The 20,007-nt window shown below is 36.4% G+C and overlaps 1 pseudogene; it reads right to left on the minus strand.

Annotated features, from left to right (window-relative positions):
- Window positions 1-4,089: 4,089 nt before the first annotated feature.
- LOC141519104 (glycosylated lysosomal membrane protein pseudogene) lies at window positions 4,090-7,781 on the minus strand (annotated as a pseudogene).
- Between the last annotated feature and the right edge of the window lie 12,226 nt (window positions 7,782-20,007).

Here is a 20,007-nt window from a genome sequence, read left to right on the forward strand (position 1 = left end):
TCCATCTCAAGGCCCTGAACTGTGAGTGTGACTTGAGTTTCCTTCTATACTATTTCACTTGGTGATCTCATCAGCTCCCTCCTATTCAATTATCATCTCTGTGCTAATGATTCTCAGATCTTTTCTTTCCTAGTCCTAACCTCTAGACTTACATCTCCAATTGCCAATTTATCTCAAACTAGATGCTTTGTTAATTTCTTAAACTCAACATGTCCAACACTGAACTCAGTATATTTCCCCCCAAACCTTCCCTTCTCCCCAAATTCTGATTACTGTTCAGGGCACTACCATCCTCCCTATCACCCCACTTACAACATAAGGGTCATCCTCAACTATCCATTCTGTTTATAACCTCTTTCTCCCATATCTAATCTGTTGCCATGTCTTGTCATTTCAACCTTTGTAACATCTCTTACACATGCTGAACTGTTAATTTTTGAATTATGAAATGGGGAAGGCATTTCTAGTTCTTTGATTACTTGCTTGGAAAGACCACAATGGGAGTGGTAAATGAGGCTGAAATCACACTTTAATAAAACACAAAGAGTATATGGACAAATAACACAAAAAGTACATAGATAAATGGCAAAGGGGAATTAAAGAGGCAATGGTGTGAGGACAGAGATAGTACCAGAAGAAGGCTGTAGCTGGGGAAGAGGGGAGAGGGGGTGTGTGGCACAAAGAGTAACTCATATAACCATGATTAGAGTTGGGAGTCCTCAATGGCATGGAACCAGATAGAGATGAAAGAGAGCTCAGGGGACAGGAATTTGGCTTTTTTGGGGGGGTGGGGGGGGGAACAGATTAATTCTTATTTGGGATAAGTTTGTTTTTTGGGGGGATAAGTTTGGGGTTAGTTCATTATCATATCCAAATCATCTTAAATTTATTGGTAAAACTTTAAAGTTAGCATATTCATATCATCTCAAAGTCATCAGTAACATTTGGGGTTCTTCTGGTCTTACTACAGATTTCTGGAACTTTTCTGAGATTCAGGTATCAAAGGACCAAGAATCCCTGACAGCAAAGCATAGATAACTTCCCCCAATTCAGTATATATTACCAGAAAATGATTTTTGGTTAATACATGATTTAATTTGTAGGTTAGGTCCGTTTATCTTTGGAACATTTGAATGTGACCTTTGGGTTCTCCTTTCTAATCTTTCTACTACTGCTATTCCATATTGGCTACTTATAAACTTCCTATACTGACTAGTATGTGTGTGTGTGTGTGTGTGTGTGTGTGTGTAGTCAGGGAGACCAGAATGAAATATGGTTAACATACATATCTCCTCCTTTGTTCTCATATTTTTACCACTTTGGTATGTGGCCTTATCTTCTGATGCCTGAACTATTGTAATAACTTGCCCACGTCTTCCTGCCTTAAGACCCTCTCCACTCCAATCCCTCCTCCTCTCATTTGCTGAATTAATCTTCCTAAATAGACAGGCTCTCACCATATCACATCTTCCTCTTATTCAATAAAGCCTAATGTCTCCCTATCACCTCCAGAATAAAACATAAAATCTGTTTAGCATTCAAAACCCTTTACAACCAGACCCTTTCCTTGATTTCCACTCTTCTTATACTTTACTTCCAATCACATACTCTGTGATCTAGTCGCACTGATCTCTTAACTGTTCCTTGAACAAGAAACTCCATCTCCAGACTCTGAACATTTCCCTTGGTGTTCCCCTAGGGGATGAATGCTCTTCCTCCTCATCTTTGCATCCTAATTTCCCTAATTTCCTTCAAGTTCCATCTTTGATGAGAAGCATTTCTTGATTCTCAATAATGCTAGTGTATTCCTTATATTAATTATCCTTAATATTTATTAGGGATATTTATTATAAACCTATATGTATATATCTTTATTATACACCTATATATATATATATCTTTATTATATACTTATATGTGTATATCTATACCTATATATGGTTTATATCTATATCTATCAATCTATTAATCTATCATCTATCTATATATCTATTTATCTATCTATCTGTCTCTCTGCCTATTTCTCTCTGTATCTTGTCTATTTTTAGCTACTTCATATTTTCCTCATTGGATTAGCTTAGAACTTCTTGAAACTAGGGGTTAGTTTGGACTTTCTTTGTATCCCCAACATTCAGCAAAGACTGGCGTACAGCAGATTCAAAATGAATGCACTACCATAATTTTGGTCATCCAAGTTGGCAACTTTAGAATCATCTGGGATGACTTCCCCTAACTGACCCTATGGACATATCTAGTCCATTACCAAATCTTATTCTATCTTGATGTCATTTCTCACATATGTCCTCTTTTAGTATATTATGGAACTGATATACAAGCCTATTTGGAAACAACACTGGGAAATATATTTCACTACTATGGAAAAGAAGAATATTTGGGGCCTAAATGATTTGGTTGTATTATCAACGTCAATCAATTTCCCAAGATCAATGCTTAAATATCTGCCTCTCTTTGACCTGTTTGGACAGAATGGATAAAAAACAAAGCTGTTATTTCTTCTAACTGATAATCCTATTGCTAGGAGTCAGTTCTGCATGGTCAGTTATTACTGTTAGTAATGTATAGTATGGAAACAATGCAATAAAACCCGAAACTTCCTAGAAATCATTCAAAATAATATTCAAATGAAGAGCCTTAGTGTTCAGAATGATAAAACAAATATCCACAAGGCGGTGCTATTGTAACAAATTATGGAGCACAACTTTTAAACCATCACTAAGCTCCCACTGGATGTGATGCTGTTATTTTCCATTAGCATTAATAAATCCCATACCATGCTTTTATAGTAGTCAGTCAAAAATGTAGGAAATTATATATTTTCATTGATTGTTGCAAAATAAGTTTATCTAAATGCACCAATCATGTTTAAAATAGAAAAAATAATTACTTTGCAAATAGGATTTTAGATTTAGAGATTAAGGGTGCCTTAGAAGATATATGGCACACCCTCTGTTCTTGAGAAAAGGAAAATGTGGATGAGAGAGTTAACTTGCCCAAGGTTACACATGTAATATGTGATAGAACTGCACATCATTCCATCTTCCACTCAATTGGCAAATTGATCTCTCTCTCTCTCTCTCTCTCTCTCTCTCTCTCCCTCTCCCTTCCTTCCTTATTTTCTTTCTTTTTCTATTTTTTGGTGAAAAAAATAAGTATATATATTTCATCTTCACCCTTCTAGTAACCCAAAGATGAGAGGTTAGGCTTCACAATGCTTTGATCCTGGTATAAGGTTCACACTTGCAAATCAAATACTAGAAAAAGGATGACAGGGGGAAGGGATTCAAAGAGAACAATATCAGGCTAGAAGTTAGGTGCTCCATCCCCTTTTCATCATTAATGGATTCTCCAGCTGTTCCCTTGCCCAAGGGAGACTGAATAAATTGAAGTTTGAAGGTTCTGTTAAAAAATAAGGAAAGGAATTGAGGATTTTGGCATTCAAATGAAGACCATGGCCCAGAAACAAAGGAATAGGAAGCAGAACGTTCTCTTCTCCAAGGTGTATTCTTGTTTTCACCCTGGGATGATGTAGGGAAGATCTGGAAAGGCATCTGGAGGGAAGTCAGTTGATTGGTTCATGTTCTGGGTAGGGACTATGTCATAGCAGCAGGAGGCTCAGGTCACCCCCTAGCAGCAGAAGCCTAGGGATCCTCAGAAGCACTGCTGTCAATCCTAGGACCAGAGAGGAGGAATCCACTGGGTGGGCCCAAGAGAGCTGATCAACTTAGGTAGTGCTGATCCTTATAGACAGGACCAGTAGAGTCTCCAAAGGTTAGGGTGAAGGTGCAGAAGCTAAGAGGGGCCGGGGTGGCTAGGTGGCGCAGTGGATAAAGCACCAGCCCTGGAGTCAGGAGGACCTGGGTTCAAATCTGATCTCAGGCACTTAATAATTGCCTAGCTGTGTGACCTTGGGCAAGCCACTTAACCCCATTTGCCTTGCAAAAAACCTTAAAAAAAAAGAGGGGCCAAAGAAGGCTCTGACAAGAGGTGACTGGAAAGGAGGGCAGCCAAGGTGGGGCCAGGAGGAGATACTTGGCAGGGTAAAGCTATTTTCCAAGTTGATTGCTTCTATTAGAAGCCTTTTGGTGGGGAATGCCACAGTATCCATCTGGAAGACTGCGGGACTATGGTCATCATCAATAGATTCCTGCTCCTTCGGCTGAGGGTACTCAGAATCCAAATTGGAATTGCTACTTCTAGGCCAAGAAGAGAGATTCCTCATGGGATAGTCCCAGATAGATTCAGTTCTAGCTGAGAGGTATCTGCTGTGTGCAAGATAGGGATGTATGTTAGAGGGACTGGACTGGATGACCAGAACTAGAGAAAGCCAGGCTGCCATTGGTGAAAGCCCCCAATGAATCCTTGGGAGGTAAAACTTGGAAGGTTGCACTCAGCATACTGGGATCTAATGTGCTGTTGCTATCATTCCAAGAGAAGCTGGCTATCAGGTAGGGTGGGTAAGGCTTTCCTGGGACTTGTCCTCCACTTCTGAACTGCTGGTACTGACAAATTCAAGCAGCCCGAGGAAGACAAGGGCAGAGGAAGATTGAAGACTCAGCAGGGAGCACAGTCAGACTCCCTCCAGGTTCTGGAGACAGCAGGCAGCTCCAGTTGACATTCGGGACACTGTGAGGGGTAGATGTGGCTACAGAGAACATGACTAGTGATCCCTGGCTGTTCTAGATGTAGTGAATTGTAGAGTTGGCTTCCACAGCCCCAATGTGCAACAGGTTTTGTGAGGGGGCTGTCTGTCCTGGGATAATCTTCGAAGCTGGCCGTGGGGAGTGGGAGGCTCAGAGTAGCAGCAGGCACTGGAGGAGGGGAGCAGGAAGGGACAGCCCCCCCCCCCCCAAGGCTAGGGGCTGTTCAAAAATGTATTTTTCTAAAGATCATGTCACTTCCCACTCTTCAATCAACTCTAGTGACTCCTACTGCGTCCAGGGTCAAATATAAAATCATAAAGCTCTCACCTTTCTACTTTTCCAGTTTTCCTATACCTTTCACCCTGTCCCCTTTCTCCCTACTCCTACTGTACTGTATGATTCAATTTCACTGAACTCTATGAAAAGTTCCATCACCCTACTGGGGCATTTTACTATTTCCCATACTTGGAACTCTCTCCCTCCTAATCTCTACCTTCTGAGTTCCTTCAAGTTCCACCTAAAGTTCCCCTTCTTCAAGAAACCTTCATAAATCCTTCTTACCTTTTCTTGATTGATTATCTCCAATTTATCTATATCATTTGTTCTAAGTTATTTTCATGCTGTCTTTCCATTTGAATGAACTTCTTAAGGGACCATCTTTTGATTTTCTTTGTATTTGTAGGACTTAGCTGGCTCTTATTAAATACTCTAGACTGCTATTGGATTAATTCTTACACTAATTCCAAAGTGAGAATTCTTTTTTAAAAATTTTATATATTTAAGGGGTTAAGTGACTTGCCCAAGTTTGCCCAACTAGGCAATTATTAAGTGTCTGAGGCTGGTTTTGAACTCAGGCCCTCCTGACTCCAGAACCGGTGCTCTATCCCCTGCACTACCTAGCTGCCCCTAAATTGAGAATTCTAAAACCATGTCATGCCATAAGGATGTTTTGGGTTGTAAAACCCCCTAGGAATAGTAATATGCATATAACCTACATCCATCTGAGTCTTTTTTCATATAACACATTAGGGGTTTGCAAAACATTTGCATTTATTATCTGGATTTGAATTCAGGAACTTGGGATCAGATCCTAGAAAAAGAGTCAGGTCTCTTGGTCTTAGTTTCCTTATCTATAAAAATGACAGGTTGGACTAGAAAACTTTCTAGGTCATTGATCTGATTATCCCATTTAATCCCCACAACAATCCTGTGTTGGGCACTAATGCCACCATTTTACAAATAGGGAAGCCGAGGCTCAGAAAAACTAAACAACTTGCCAGGGATTACACATCTGGTAAGTAACAGAGATGGGATTCTGACTTATTTGGTCTCTCATGATTTCAAGTCTAGCATTCCCATACTGCTTCCCCTCCCCCCCCTTTTTTGCTTAGGACATGTGGATGATGAGCAAACTCTACATGGCCATTGGTACCTGCTTTATAATTCTTGTTCTCATAGAGTTGTCTGAGGGCATAAGTTACTCAATGTCCCCAGGGTCATATAATTAGAATGTGACAGATCATTTGTCTTCCCAACTTCACTACTGGTTCATTCATTATGCCAAGAGGTTGTGCTTGATACTCTAAGCATTGCGCAAATCAAACAATAAACTGTTTGGGTTATATAAGCATGGCGATTATAAACAAGTCAAATAATAAAAGAAAAGATCAGTGAATCTACAGTTCAATGTCCACAGAAAGGCCAAAAAATGGAAATGAATAAAAAATAAGATTATCAAATCTTTTATCCAGAAGAAACTAAACATCTGAAAGAAAGGGAGTGACTACCATGAGCAGTTCACCATCGTGGCTGGATAGTTAGATGAAAAGCTCTGCACCAGAAGTCAGAAGGCTTCTGGATTTTAGTCCTAGCTGTGACACTTGTGAGCTCTGTGACCCTTAAAAAGTTTGCTCATCTGTAAAAATGGAAACAATATATTCCTACATTACAGGGTTGTTGTGAAGAAAGTATTTTATAAATATGTTAAAATATGATAGAAAAATATAAATTATTATTTTCTATAAAATGTATGACAAGAGGAAGATCAAATGGAGTGGGATCAGATGATCTTTAAGACTCATAGTACTCTGTGATCTTGAACTTAAAAAAATTCATCAACTGAATGATACTGGCATTTTATACTTAGGGGAGCCTTAAGCATTTACTGGCTTAATTTCTAATAAGTAATTAGACATGATCACATTATGTTCCTAGTTAAGACATTTAAAAAATTTCATATATCACATTCAAAATCACAGTCTATTTATATATAAAATTTTAACATAGAATTTCTGCTCCTTTTTCCTTCTTCATGACCTTCTTCTTCTTCATATTCTTCTGTTTCTCCATCTCCATCTTCTTCTCCTACTTCATTGTCATTATCTTCTCCTCCTCCTCCTTCTTTTTCTTCTTCTCTCCTCCTTTCTTCCTCCTCCTCCTCGTCCTCTCTTAACCTCTATGGGAAGGAGAGAGGGATTCCTTTATTTAGAATTGACTAAGATAAGCATATTTGCATGCATACTTGAATTAAACACCTTATGAAGATTAAATGAGATAATATTTGTAAAAATACTTAGCACAATGATTGGCAATAGTAGACATTTAATAAATGCTTATTCTCTTCCTCTATCAATTTAAGAATCAACTGTATAGTATTTTCCCCAGAGGATAGATAATAAAGTGCACTTCCCTCTCTTCTCAGTAGAGCTATGAGTGGGCTACACATGCAGATTGGTATCAAATTCATATAAGGTTGTTTGGTTTTGCTTAATTGTTTTTATTCCTTACAGGGGAGGGGAGGGGAGGGGAGGGGAGGGGAGGGGAGGGGAGGGGAGAGGAGAGGAGGGGAGGGGAGAGGAGAGGAGGGGAGAGGAGAGGAGAGGAGAGGAGAGGAGGGGAGGGGAGGGGAGGAGAGGAGAGGAGAGGAGAGGAGAGGAGAGGAGAGGAGAGGAGAGGAGAGGAGAGGAGAGGAGAGGAGAGGAGAGGAGAGGAGAGGTTGAGAGAGAGAGTATTTGGAGGGATAGTTGAGAAAATAAATGCGGTACATGAGCAAAGGACACCAATAGGGCCCTCTTCTCTTGGTGATATTATCAGTTCATATGGTCCAGTTATCATCTCCATGCTGATAACTCCTAGATCTCTATATCCAGCATGAGATTCTCTCTTACAGTTTGTTTCCACATCACTAGCTATTTATTGGATACTTTGAATTAGACACCCCATGACTATCTCACACTCAGCATGTCAGAAAAACAAAAGCACCCCAAACTCTTAATTATCTTATAGCTTGGGGTATCTTCCATATTTTTCTTCAGGAAGCCACAATTCTTCTAGCCAGCTGAATGCTTAAATTTGATGTCATATTTAACTCCTAACTCTACCCAGAGCCCCAAATGTTCAACCAGTTGTTAAATGTTGTTATTTTTTTTCATCACCATAGTATCTCTTGCATCTTATTCACTTCTCCCTATTCACATGGCTGCTACCCAATTTCAGGCACTTGCCAATTCTAACTTGTTCTATTACAATAGCCTCCTAATTAGTCTTGTTGACTTAAATCTCTCCCTTTACTCAGATTAATTTGGGTAAAAGACACAATTGTACAACCAAAACTACATTATCTTGCAAATTGAATATAATACCACGGGGGATGGGTTTTAATAAAAGGATTTTGAAGCATTTCTATAAAAAGATTAGAGTAAAGGAAGAACTTTGAAATACAAATACATGAGTTCAGGAAAATCTAGAATGGTAAATTTATTTGAACAATTGGAAGGGGCTGCATAATGGTGCAGTGTTAACTTTCTAATAGAAAAGAAACAAATGTTCCTTCCAAACTAATGTCTTCCTGTTGAAAGGAGTTCAATTTAATTGAGAACAACAACAGAGGTCTTGGGAAGATGTGTATAGAAGATATTGATTATGTTCTAAAGATTTTAAGAGGGGAAAGAGAAAGGAGAGTAAAAGTTTTACTCCTGACAGGAGGAAGAAGGTATAAAACATGCTATTTCTCATATTTGAGGTGTCTGAGAAGAGTATAAGAATATGGAGATAGGGGCGGCTAGGTGGCATAGTGGATAAAGCATGGGCCCTGAAGTCAGGAGTACCTGGGTTCAAATCTGGTCTCAGACACTTAATAATTACCTAGCTGTGTGGCCTTGGGCAAGCCACTTAACCCTATTTGCCTTGCAAAAACCTAAAAAAAAAGAATATGGAGATAAAGATTGTGGGGGAAGTGGGAGTTCTCTCAACTAGACAAAGGATTGAACCCATACATAAGATATAGTATTAAAGTACATTAACTTCATCAGGGGAAGAAGGATTAGGAAGGTGGAGATCGTTAAAAGGGAGGGAATAGCATCAAGCAAGAGGAAAAAAACTTTAATGATTATGGGTAGGGAGGAAGAGATTAATAGGGTGAGAAGTGAAGAAACTGTCTAAGGGGTGTCAGATTTCTGGGTAGTTTGAACTGATTCAGAATGAATTGAGTAGACTTGGAACAATTTATAGGACAGCCACATTATAAAAAAGGAAATCCATGACTCCAGAGGACTTATGATAAAGCATGCTCTCCACCTCCTAGCAGAGATGAAAAAAAAAATACACTTTTGAACATGGACAGTATGGATTCATCTTGCCTGCTAATTTTATGACAAGGGTTTCTCTTATTTTAATGAAGGGAGGAGAGAAGAAGGGAAGGGAGGAAGTTAGTAACAAAGACTTTTTTTTAAAAGTCAGTAATAAAAAAAGTCAAGCAATGTTAAAAAATACACAGAAGAGAATAAAGCCAATTATTTAAGAAGCACAGATAAGCAGGACAGTTTTGAAAGCAACATGGTAAAATGTATTATTTTTTTTACAAAGTAAGTGGTATAAAGTAGGAATTTGTAGTTTCATGTAGACCCTTTTGGGGGTATTCTTTGTCTATAGAATGCCTTTTATGAAGTTTAAATTGAAATTTATTTAAAACCACAAAACAACAATAATAATAAAAACTGGTTTATTATTGTTCTTAAATTAATTTTTACTTACTTTTCCAAAATCACTCGCAAAAATCTTGTAAATTCCACTGTCACTGCTTAATAACTTTGAACTTAATGTAGACCTAGAAGGCAGACACTTTATTTTGCATTTTTGACCAGAAAAATTTGCAGTTCCAAGTCTTTTTCTTTATGATTGGGTCTGAATGTGTTAATCAATGTTGCCCTGTTATAGCCTTTGACATGAAAAAAATGCTGACGTGATTTTAAATCATAAAAATATGCTCATAGTAATAGCTCCATTTTTTGCATAATATTTAAATCAATTCATTGATTTCTAGTTGCCTTATACTCTTATTTCAGTTACAAAATAAATGATACATAGTTCAGCAAAGTTGAATCAATTTTGGTTCATTTGAGCTATAAGTCTAAAACCAACTAAAATCTGCTTGTTAGCTTGAATAAAGAACATTTACCTTCTTGTTAGGTCATCTTATGTTGTAAAAAAGTGTTCAAAATCTTACAAAAAATGAATTTTGAAAACTATATTTATGTGTAATTGGGAAAAATAAATAAATTTTTTTAATAATGCTGAACAAAATAAAATAGTAGAAGAGCAGAGCAACTTTGTGGGCAAATTAATTTACAAACCTAATATGCTATATGAGTGAGTTATTATCATTAATAATATAATATAGTATGTATATAGTATAATAATAGGATAGGAACTGCATCTATATTTTTATTGGTGAGGGAGTTCTCTGTGGGAAAATTCCCTTTTCAGTGCTTGTCACCTCAGTAATTTGGAGAATGAGAGTTACCTGGAGGCATTGAGGGATTTAAAGATATGCTCAGGGTGACATACTTAAGTATGTGTGGATCAGAATCTAATCTTGAAGCCTAGATTTTTCTTGATTCAGAGTTCTTTATTGCATTTGTCTCTCATAATGTATGACTATATGGTGATACAAATATTTGATTAATAATATATTATTATTTGGTTAATATAATGATATAATATAATTATAATAATTAATAAATAATCAATGCATTAAGTAATATATAATAACAATAATAACACCTAACTTGATTTTCTGTGCATTTAACATGTCCTAATTGATACATGATCAAAAGATGATAATAATTTTCCAAACATTAACAACCATTTGAGAAAATGCTGTAAATCAAGAATAAGAAAAACCATGAAGTTTCATTTTGTACCCTTCAGTCATCAAAGATGACAACAGAAAGGAAAAGGTCAATGTTAGAGGGATAGAGAGAAGACAAACTAGTGCATTATTGGTGGCTCTATGGATCAGTACAACCATTTTGGAAATTGTGCAAATAATTTGGAATTAATGTCAATACTAAAACCCTCATTTATCCTCTGATCCAGAAATTCCATTCCTAGGCTTATACAATCCAGGGATGTGTTGGAGTCAGTTTATACTGGCTCACAATATCCAATTGTTATATTTTCAATTTAAGCATTTGCACCTCAAAAATCAGCAGATGCTACAAAGTAGGGCTTCCTTTTTTGTTTTGTTGATTGTCCAGACAAGAGAAAATTATGGCGAAAATAGGAATAATGTAGATTAAAGTTAAAAGTACCTCCTGTATTTATTTCCTGTCCCCACTTTCCCATATCTAGTTATCAAATATTTACAGAGTAGTGCTATTTATATCCCAAAGAAGAAAGCTTCTACATGTGCACCTAAACATTTATAACAACTTTTTGTTGTGTGGTTGGTACAAGCTTACTTTGGAGGTGTTGTGAATTTGGCTCCAGACAACTGCAATAAAATAGATATTACAATAAATTGAGTCACTTTTTTTTTGTTTTCCAACATATATAAAAGTTATGTTTATATCATATAGTAGTTTATTTATTTATTTTAGTTTTTTTGCAAGGCAAATGGGGTTAAGTGGCTTGCCCAAGGCCACACAACTAGGTAATTATTAAGTGTCTGAGACCGGATTTGAACACAGGTACTCCTGACTCCAAGGCTGGTGCTCTAGCCACTGCACCACCTAGCCACCCAATATATAGTAGTTTATTAAGTGTCCAATAGTATTATGTCTAAATAAACAGTGTACATACCTTAAAGATACTTTATTGCTAAAAAATGCTTACTGTCATCTAAATCTTCAGTGAGTCAAAATTTTTTTACAGTTGGAGGCTCTTGCCTCAATATTGATGGTTGCTGACTGATCAGGGAACTTACTGAAGGCTGGGGTTGTTATAATTATTTTTTAAAATAAGACAATAATGCAGTTTGCTCCATTGATTAAGTCTTCTTTTTAAGTGAATACTTAGAGGCCATTGTAGGGTTATCAATTGACCTAATTTTAATATTATCAAGTCTCAGGGAATAGGGAGGACTAAGGAGAGACAAAGAGACAGGGAACAGCTTATTGGTGGAGGTCAGAACAGACAAAATACTTATCGATTAAGTTTGCCTTCTTAGATGCAGTTTGTGGTATTAAAATAATTACAATAGTAACATTAAAGATCACAGATCACAAAACAGAAATAATAATGAAAAAGTTTGAAATATTGCAAAAATTACCAAAATGTAAAATATGATGTGCCCATATTCTGTTGGGAAAATGAAACCAATAAACTTACTTTTTTGCAGGGCTGCCTTCAATTTACAAAAAATACAATATTTGTGAAGCACAATAAAGAAGAGCATAATAAAATAAGATATACCTATAGATATCCATCAATTGGGAAATTGCTAAATAGATTCTATTATAGGACTATGATGGAATGTTATATTGGAAGAAATAACAAATGCTATGAATGGAGAGAAACATGGAAAGATTCATACAATTTTATGCAGAGTGAAGTAAGTAAGCAGAAGTAAGCAAACAATAGAAACAATGACGACAATATAAATGGGAAAAGCAATCACACACAGTCAAAAGTGAATGTTGCAAAATTACAAAGAACTAAGCATAGTTCTTTTTTTTGAAGGCAATGGGGTTAAGTGGTTTACCCAAGGCCACACAACTAGGTAAATATTAAGTGTCTGAAGCCGGATTTGAACTCAGGTACTCCTGACTCCCGGGCTGGTGCTCTATCCACTGCACCACCTAGCCACCCCTAAGCATAGTTCTAAAGAAGAGACACTTCACCCCTTTGCAAAGGTGGGAGGTCCCCTAGTGTTGTGTATTACTCCATTGTTCAATAGTGATGATTTTTTCCTTTTTGTCTTTTAAAATTCTACTTGGAGAAAGGTAACTCTCTGGGATGGGGTAGAGAAGGGGTACTGAAAGAAATTATGATTATGTAAAATAATCAAAAGACATTAGAAAAACTAATTAATTTTTAACATAAATTAATAACATTGTTATCCTATTGTGTTAATATAATTATTAATGAGAATTATCACCTTGACTTTTTGTGTATCTGTCATCAACCAATCTTGAAGTGGTTATCAAGTACCTACTGCAGTTATCAAACTGAGAATTATAGTTAATGGTTACTTCAGAAAAGTAGGAAGAGCACCATTGTGTGTGTAATGCAGCAATTCTTAACTGGGGTCTGGGAACTTGTTATAAAAATATTTTAGTTATGAAATTTCTATATATTTGGCTCTGGGCTCTATTTCAGCTTCCTGCTGGAATTGGTAGTTTAGGATTCATTTTTCTGTTTTTCTGTTCTTCATTTTTCCATCCTTCTCAGATAATTTAGAGAATTCCTTCCTTCACTGGTCTGATAGCTCAAAGGTGTCAACTCCGATCTTATATCTCAATTCAGTCCATAGGACTCCTGAGTGTAGCCCAAACCACATTGACATATAATTGGAAAATATTTAATAAAATAAAAAATGCAACAAAATAGATAACCCTGAACATCCTATTTAGTGTTCCCTATTTCTAATTGAATTGGATACTACTACTATGTATGGTGGAAACAGGGTAGTTTCCCACTAGTATCACATTGGTTCTTTGTTTCCAATGGTATAAAAAGTTGAGCCTTCAAGGACTCTGGGCTCAACTACATTATGGATATTGCCACTTAAATGTTGCCCACAGTTGGCATAGATTTGCAAAGTGGGATTCGGTCTGCTAGCAACTATTTTCCACTTTTCCTTGTGAATAGCAGTAATGTTTATTACAACTGGGCTCCCCTGCACTATTGCTTAATATATTATTCTGAGAAGGGGTTCATATATGTCACTAGACTGTCAAAATTATCTATGATATATTGAAAAAAGTTCCAGAAGACAATGTATTACTGGGGCAAAACTCTAGGAGTCCAGTGAGATCCCTGGTGTAGTGTATTATGTACCAGACATTATGTATTACATATTATGTACCATGAAGATTTAGGTTCAAATCCTTCTTGTCATCTGTCTGAGCCTTAATTTTCTTTTTTTGTTAAATGGGGATATACAAAGAACTTATCTCATAAGCATCATTGCCCTATCCTCTATAACTTGCTTTGACCTCATCATCTCTAGATAGTCCAACATCAACTGAGTTCAGTGCCAAATCACTTCTTTTTGTGAGTATTATTCTCTACATTTTATGCCTAGTCTGTTTTGGGCTCACACAAATCAATTTTTAAGGTCTTACCTTAAAGGAAGTATTCTCTTTTGATTATATGTTCCCATATAAAATTTATTCTGATAAATCTCTAAAGATATTTGTTTCCAGTTTTATATAAATAAGGGTAACATTATCCAACTCCTATTCAAACACTCAATGGAACAAATGTACGTCAAATAAAGGCTCACTATTGTTTTACACTAAAGAAAATACAAAAGATGTTGTCATCCCTGATAACAAATGACCAAAGAGTCCAGCAATTCTGTGACTACTTAACTCTAAAAGACAAGCAAACAAACCAAAAAACAAAACAAAACACAGAGATATCACATAGGTTATTATAACCATAGTTGACTCTAAAAATAAAATTAACTTTTTTTTCCTTTTCAGAATTTTGCAAGACAATGGGGTTAAATGACTTGGCCAAGGTCACACAGCTAGGTATTAAGTGCCTGAGAGTGACTTCAGGGCCAGTACTCTATCTACTGCACCACCTACACTAGGGACTACAAAGTGGACTATAACTCTAATAATGAGAGGTAGCAGCAACAATGAGACAAGTGTGATTCATAGCAGGACTTCATGACCAGAACATGGGTACTGCAGTTGCTTATCCAAGCTCAGGGACTACCTGATTTCGGTGTGAAATAAGTCTGTGATTTCTGCTGTGACTGAGATCATTCAGAGAGTAAACCATAAGGGATTGTTGTTATGCCAAACTCTGGCTGAACCTTAGCTTGGGAAAATGGGATGTGTCCTAATAATAGAAAGAGAAGAGTAAAAAGAGGGATAATCTTGGCATGGGGATACTGAAAATGCAATTTACTTCTTTCCTCACCTTTATAGTTTGCAATGACTTCATCACCTATACATATAGATATAGAAACATATACAACACTCAAATAACTTATTATTTGATCCATTAATCAATATTTACCAAGTGCTTACTACTATGTGATAAACACAGGGTATTGCTAAGGATAAGAAGAAAGATAAAATCATTTTTGGCTTCAAAAGAAGCTCATATTCATATAAGTATATGATAAGTAAGTCATTAGGTGCATATCAGAGAAGAATGATCTCAGAGAAGTCACTAGCAACTCAGCAAACTGGGAAAGACTCTGCAAAATGTTGCTAGCAAACTTTCCCCATCTCAGGAAATGAATTTCAAGCTGTCATTGTCCAAATTCCACGTGCACTCTCTACTCTCTTAATCCCAATTTTTCTCAACCCTACTCCACCAATGTAATACTCTAAATCCACTAGCATTTTCCACTGTGGTCTCTGTCCATAATTAACTAATTTCCTTTTGTCTTAATTAATTTTTTTCCTTTTTCACTCTTCTTTTTCTTCTGACTCAGAATTAGCTCCCTCCTTTTGAAATTTCATTCCAGTCCTCTTTCCAGTATCATTTGCACTTCCACTAATGCCTTTTCCCACCTCAGTGGGCATTGTGTTGGAGATAGAATACTCTTTCCTCCTGGTATTCACTTACAGGCTCTCCGCCTCCCACTATTACTCAGTAGCCTCTCTTTTTAGGTTCATTTAATCCAAATTTATCACCCAATCTGTTGAGATTTAGTAACTGTTATCCACCAACTCTCTGGACATCTTGGAGCTATTCATTTATGAGCTCAGATCCTGAATCACAACCTTTCTCACTAACCTAAATCCTGCCATCAGCATAAGAGGCTTCAATACTGATACTCCCTCAAACATACTAACTTCCTAACTCCTGAATTTGCTTATTTTTCCTACCATTACTCTATTTCATCTCAGCTATATATCGACATCCTCAATCCTACCATTACCTATAAGTATTCTACTACTAATGTTTATAAAAGTAGAAATTTCTTTATCTGACCATAATCTTTTATCATTCATTCATTCTTTCTGTTTTCCCTTAATCCTGTTCTTTGTTTTCACCATAATGTTAATGCCTCCATTCTTTGGTTCTCCACAAGCTATGACTCTTGTACTGACTTCACTCTTCTCAGTTCTCTATCTTGGCCCCTTGGTGAAGCAGTATAATTCTATATTACCTTCTTCACTCTAGTTTCTTGACCATTTATGACCATTTATGACCATTATTCACTGATCATGTCTTGCCAAATCCCATTCTTGGATTATTGTTTCCTCTGTCTCGTATTACTAGAAATCTTTCCTCATGCTCCTATTTCACTACTGTTACATATGAAGAGAGATGATCCTTCTTTCCAAAGCAAATCCCTCTACATGTATCCTTGATCCCATTCCATCCTGATTTTTCTACTAGATTGTCTGCTCTATCATGCAATTTTCAATTCTTCAAACTCTCTCTAATGGTGACTTTCCTTGTAGCCTACAGACCAGCCTATATCTCCTTCACCTAAAAAAACCCCAGAATAAAACACCCCCCCCAAAAAAACCAATGCCCTCACTTAATCCACAGATCCCTGCTAACTGTGTTATATATCTCTCACACTATTTATGATTCAACCCTTTTAGAAAAGTATACCTACTTTCCTCTAAAACATCATTCAACTAAAACCTCTCTTTAAAGTTAGCAATGATCTCTTTTTTTTTTGCAAGGCAAATGGGGTTAAGTGGCTTGCCCAAGGCCACACAGCTAGGTAATTATTATTAAGTGTCTGAGACCGGATTTGAACCCAGGCACTCCTGACTGCAAGGCCGGTGCTTTATCCACTGCACCACCTAGCTGCCCCCCAATGATCTCTTAATGCCAAATCTAATGGCTTTTTCTCAGTCCTTATTCTTGACTTTTCTACAGTCTTTGGCACTCTGGGTCATTCTATTCTCCTGTATATTTTCTTTTCTAAAGGTATTTTTGGTTCTACTTGCTTTGACTGTTCCTTCACACCGTCTTTTACTAGATTGTCTATGCATTAAGCATGGGTATCCTCCAAGAGTATGTCTGACTTTTCTTTATCACATTAGCTATTTCTTATAGCACAGTAAAATTCCATTTCAGTCACGTATACAATTTGTTTAGTCTTTCCCCAATTGAAAGGCATCCTTGCATTCCTTGTATAAGTCCAATATTAGTCATAGTGAGTAATTTATTATATAAATTGTTTGACAATATTTTTAAATTTTTGAGTCAATATTTGTAATGATATCCTTCTATGTTTAAGTATTAGGATGCTATTTCTCTCAAAAAAGAAATCTGATAGTCTTTTTTGTGAACTGATAAAGTACAACTCGACTTTAAGGCTGATAAATCCTGAGAGTGGGCATTTAGTTCATCCTACTACCCTCCCTTACTCCTTTTTGAAAAAAAATAAGGCAGGTGGCTAGGTGGTGCAGTGGATAAAGCACCGGCCCTGGAGTCAGGAGTGCCTGGGTTCAAATCCGGTCTTAGACACTTAATAATTACCTAGCTGTGTGGCCTTGGGCAAGCCACTTAAACCCATTTGCCTTGTCAAAAACCAAAACAAAAAAATAAGGCAATGAAGTTAAGTGACTTGCCCAAGGTCACACAGCTAATAGGTATCAATGTCTAAGATCAATTTTGAACTCAGGTCCTCCGGATTCTAGGGCCAGTGCTCCCCTCCCTTACTTCTTGCTGAATGGCACAGTTAAAGTTAAGTTCCCTATAACTCTAATAATTTTTCCCTTTGTCATTTCAGCTGCCCAAGGTCACACAGCTAGGTAATTATTAAGTGTCTGAGGCTGGATTTGAACTCGGGTCCTCCTGACTCCAGGGCTGGTGCTCTATCCACTATACCACCTAGCTGCCCCTACTTTCAAAATTTTTGAGTAAAATATGCATTTGAATTGATGTTAATCATTGTTTAAAAGTTTGATAGAATTTTCCTATGAATCCATCAGAGCTTTATAACTTTTTCTATTTACTTACATGAAATCACATTATTTAAGATCTTTATTTGGCCTTCTGTTGAGTTTGAATATTTTATACATTTAAACATTTATCTCTATTCCTTTTATATTCATAATTTTGTTAGTATATGTGTCTAATTGTTTCTAAAATTTTGAAAAATTTCTTCTGGATTTTTATGTTTTTCATCTTGATTTGCTATTTTGTTGATTTGATTTTCTGTCCCCCTTCATTTTAATCTTTGAAAAAAAATCAAGTTTATTATTCCTTTCTATAAATTAACCTTTTGTTTAATTTATCATTTCTACATATTTTTGGTTTCTAATTTATTTTTCCTCTAATTTTCAATATTTTTTGGGGGGAATTTTGTTAATTTGTTAGCGATTAACTTTATTTTCATTAATGGGATTTATATTTCTTTAGTTTCTCTTCATCCCATAGAAATAAAGCTTCTAAGATACCTACATTGAGTTTACTCTTTTGAACCATTTCCATGTTATTGATTTTTAGATATTCTTATCTTTCCACTGTTTGTTGTGCTTTAACTCTTAGAAATATTAACTCTTTTTTTTTTTAGGTTTTGCAAGGCAAATGGGGTTAAGTGGCTTGCCCAAGGCCACACAGCTAGGTAATTATTAAGTATCTGAGACCTGATTTGAACCCAGGTACTCCTGACTCCAGGACTGGTGCTTTATCCACTGTGCCACCTAGCTGCCCCTAGAAATATTAACTCTTGAAGTATAGTATATGTTTTGCCACATTCCTGAGTATGTAGTTAATTAAGGCCCTACTTTCTAACTTTCCCATGTTCATTTTGTCCCATTTAGCATGAAATTCCCTTTCTGAGTCATACCCTTCTGGATATCAGTTGCTCTCCGTCTCACCGTGCCCCCCCCCCCCAAGGAATTCTGATTCCCCTTCCCTTGAAGTATGATACTGTAAATGGAAGCACAATTTTCTTTTAGAGGTAGCAGTCTTTCAATGCAATAAATCTCTGAAGATTATACCCTCTATCTCTTCACTCAAGGGAACATTCTTTAAAGATCAAACACTCAATTGAGATTTCCTTCTTTCTTTCCCTTTATTTCAATCCTCTCCTTTGTCACTTCACCTATTCTCCCATAAAGCCCCTTGAGAAATTACAAGAATAACTTTCCCTCCATTGATCATCATTGACATTATTAGGGCACATCATACATTTCCCACTATCTTCTTCCTTTCCCTCCTTTTATATGGTCACTAATTCTGCAGTTTTGTCCCATGAAAACATTGATCCATCTATGACTGAGGTACTTTAAAGTTTAGTCTATGAAGCTCAACAGAATGAGATGGAAGATCAAAGAGAAGAGGTATCAGGAGATATGGCCTGGGAAGAGGTAGTAGAAAGGAATTAGGATCAACCAACTTTTTCCAACTCAGTGACAACTACTGGTTATATATAAGATCATGGAATTTTAATGGTGGAGTGGTCCTGTCCACTGTGAATCTATTGTTTCCCCATTTCTCTAGTCAATCCCCATCTTATATTTATAAAGCTTGTTTTTCTTTTTCAAATGGACTGTGCTGTGCTTTGCTTTATAGAATTTCATTCCATTGATTTATGAACCTCTTCATGCTTCTGTCTATGCCAAAATTTCATTTCCAGACTATATATGATTCCAAGCTTAAATCTATGATATTAAACTAATTTATATGATATGTGATATAGTCTAACTTTGTTAAGGAAAAATATGGCCTTAGAATTGTTTTTTTAAACATGAGAACATTCAGTATGTCATTTAAAAATGTAATATAGTACTTGTAAGAAAAATCCTAACTGTAAGTTAAAATAACATTGCCCTTAGTCAAAGACCTCAAAATTCCCTAAAGAATTGCTCTGTCATGTGTTGTTTATTTACCCATTAGATTTGAAGAAATCACTATATGTAATACTTTCTAATTGTGTATACACACACATACATACACATAT

This window comes from Macrotis lagotis, chromosome 3 (genome assembly GCF_037893015.1).
Source record: "Macrotis lagotis isolate mMagLag1 chromosome 3, bilby.v1.9.chrom.fasta, whole genome shotgun sequence".
Taxonomy (NCBI): domain Eukaryota; kingdom Metazoa; phylum Chordata; class Mammalia; order Peramelemorphia; family Peramelidae; genus Macrotis; species Macrotis lagotis.